The 2,989-nt window shown below is 45.5% G+C and overlaps 1 pseudogene; it reads left to right on the plus strand.

The window, feature by feature from the left end:
• The first annotated feature begins 1,989 nt into the window (after positions 1-1,989).
• The window catches only part of LOC102850998, a 2,136-nt pseudogene continuing 1,136 nt past the window's right edge, over positions 1,990-2,989 (plus strand).

Consider the following 2,989-nt stretch of genomic DNA (forward strand, 5'->3'; position numbering starts at 1 on the left):
ATATTTCAGTCAGCCTAATGTCCTCCAGGGTCACCCACTTTGAATAATATTGCATGAGTTCCTTGTTTTTCAATGCTGCATAGTATTCCATTGTGTGGATATACCACAGCTTCTCTGTCCATTCGTTTGTTGATGGGAATATACCCCAGAGAGAACATGTCTGCCATCCAAGCAGATATATGCACACCCATGTTTATTGCAGCTTTGTTTTCAATAGCAAAGAGTTGGAAGCAGCCTACGGAGGCAAGGATTCTTAAGCTCTGTCTTACATTGGGTTTGTTGCTATAAGAGGCCAGTCCTTGGAGAAGGATATCCTGCTTGGAAGTATGGAGGGACAATGCAAGACAGGAAGACCCTGGATAAGATGGATTGACACAGTAACTGGGGTAGAGGGATTAAGTGTGTTGGAAACAGTGAGCCTGGGTTAGGATAAATCAGCCTTCAGAGCTAATGTGCACAGAATTGCTATGAGTTGCAGATGACTCAATGGCATGTAACAACAACAACAATAACATACTATAATTGAGGGATCTGTAGTGGTAAGAAACCACACTACAATCATCTTACTTTGTTAGAAGAGGGCATTCCTTGAAAAGGGATATCCTGCTTGTAAAAAATGGAGAATCAGAAAGAGATTAATTGAGACAGAGACTGTGGAAATGGGCTTAAGTGTGTCAGGAATGATAAAGATGGTGCAGGATAGGACAGCATTCAATCTGTTTTTCATAGAGTCACTATGAGTCATACTCGACTTGATGACACCTAACAACAATGACAATAACAATATACTCTTATTCCCATTTATTTGAAACCGATTTATAGCTGACCCTTCAGTGGGTATTCAGAGGCTGTAAATCACTTTGGAGGAGACTGCCTATGTTCCTCTTATGGAGCAACTAGTGAATTTGAACCAGTTAACAATTCAATTTCTTACCCATTAGACTATTCAAACTCATTGTCTTTGAATTGGAGTCAATTCATAGCTTACTCTCAAGCCTCTTTTCAGGAGTTTGCATAAAATGTGGGAGGAGATTGTCTAACATTCTTCCATGTTGGTGGATTAGAATTGCCAGAAGGCACTGCTTTTCAGGTTAGTAGCACATTTGTCTATTAACTACCCCACCAACGTTCCACGAAGATTATTTTAAAATAGGCATAATCATTCCCTGATAGGTAACTTCCAGAAATTAAATGTAGATTTACAAGAGGCTGAGAACAAAGAATTTCATTGCTGATGTTAGATGATTTTGCCTGAAAGCAGAGAATTATTAACTATGCAAAAAATATTTGACTGTATGGGTCACAATAAATTAGCAACATTGAAAAAAAAAGGGAATCCCAGAACACTTAATTTTTCACTTGCCAATTTATATATTGACCAAGAAGCAGTTGCCAGAGGGAAAAAAAGAGAATGTTATTGTTAGGTGCCAGTGAGTTGACTGCCATTCATAACAATACTGTGGACAAAAGATTGGAACTTTGCCCCATTCTCTTCCAAGGAAATATTGCTTGATTTAAAATCAGGAAAGGTGTTCCTCGGGACTATGTTCATTTTTCCATATCAACTCAATCTGTAAACTGAACAAATCATTCAAGAAGCTGGACTATATAAAGAAAAATATGTCATCAGGATTGGAGGATGATCAACAATCTGTGTTTGGCAAGTGCCACAAACTTTTCTTACAGAAAGTGAAGAGTACTTAAAGCACTTACTGCAGAAGAACATAGAATACAACCTTCAATATGAATTGCATTGCAACATCAAGAAAAAAAAATATTCTTACCAATGGTCCAATAGGCAGCATCATGGAGAAAATTTGAAGTTGTCAAAGATTTCACTTGAGGGAGGCGGCGGGGGCCCCGTGCACAGCCCGCGCCCCCCCGCGCGGAGCCAGGTCCGCTCCCGTCCCCGCCGCCCGGGCCCCCGGCATGCAGCTCCAGCTGCGGAGGTGACACTTCAGGGTCTGAGCCGACGCCACCATCGCCACCATGGATGAACAAGAAGCATTGGACTCGATCATGAAGGATCTGGTGGCCCTCCAGATGAGCCGACGTTCCCGGGTGCCTGGACATGAGACCATGAAGAACAAGGATACGGCCCACCCAAACAGGCAGAGTGACGTCAGAATCAAGTTTGAGCACAGTGGGGAGAGGCGAATCATACCGTTCAGCTGGCCTGTGAGATATGAAGATGTGGAGCACAAGGTGGCAGCAGTATTTGGGCAGCTACATTATATGAACAATGAGCTCTCCATCCTGCTGAAAAACCAAGATGATCTTGATAAGGCAATTGATATTTTGGACAGAAGCTTAAGCATGAAAAGCCTTAGGATATTGCTGCTGTCCCAGGACAGGAACCATGCCAGTTCCTCACCCCACTCTGGAGTTTCCAGGCAGGTCCGGATCAAGGCTTCACAGTCAGCGGGGGATGTAAATACTGTCTACCAGCCCCCTGAGCCCAGAAGCAGGCACCTCTCTGTCGGCTCCCAGAATCCTGGCTGAAGTTCGCCTCCCCCTGGCTACGTACCTGAGCGGCAACAGCGCATTGTCCGACAAGGGTCCTACACCAGCATCAACAGTGAGGGGGAGTTCATCCCAGAGACCAGCGAGCAGTGCATGCTGGATCCTCTGAGCAGTGCTGAAAACTCTGTCGGGAAGCTGCCAGTCTTTGAACAGGTCCACAGACAGCCTGTCCTTCCGGAAATCACGAATGTCCCGAGCCCAGAGCTTCCCTGACAATAGGCAGGAGAGATCGGGGAAACTCAGCTTTATGACAAAGGAGTCAAAGGTGGAACCTATCCCAGGCGTTACCATGTGTCAGTGCACCACAAGGACTACAGTGATGGCCGAAGGACGTTTCCACGGATAAGGCGCCATCAAGGGAACCTGTTCACCCTGGTGCCCTCCAGTCGCTCTGAGCACGAACGACGAGAACCTGGTTCTGGCCATGCAGTACCTGGACCCCCGGGGGCGCCTGCGGAGTGCGGAC

The sequence above is a fragment of the Elephantulus edwardii genome, unplaced genomic scaffold (assembly GCF_000299155.1).
Source record: "Elephantulus edwardii isolate Elephantulus edwardi_28Jun2011 unplaced genomic scaffold, EleEdw1.0 scaffold00467, whole genome shotgun sequence".
Taxonomy (NCBI): domain Eukaryota; kingdom Metazoa; phylum Chordata; class Mammalia; order Macroscelidea; family Macroscelididae; genus Elephantulus; species Elephantulus edwardii.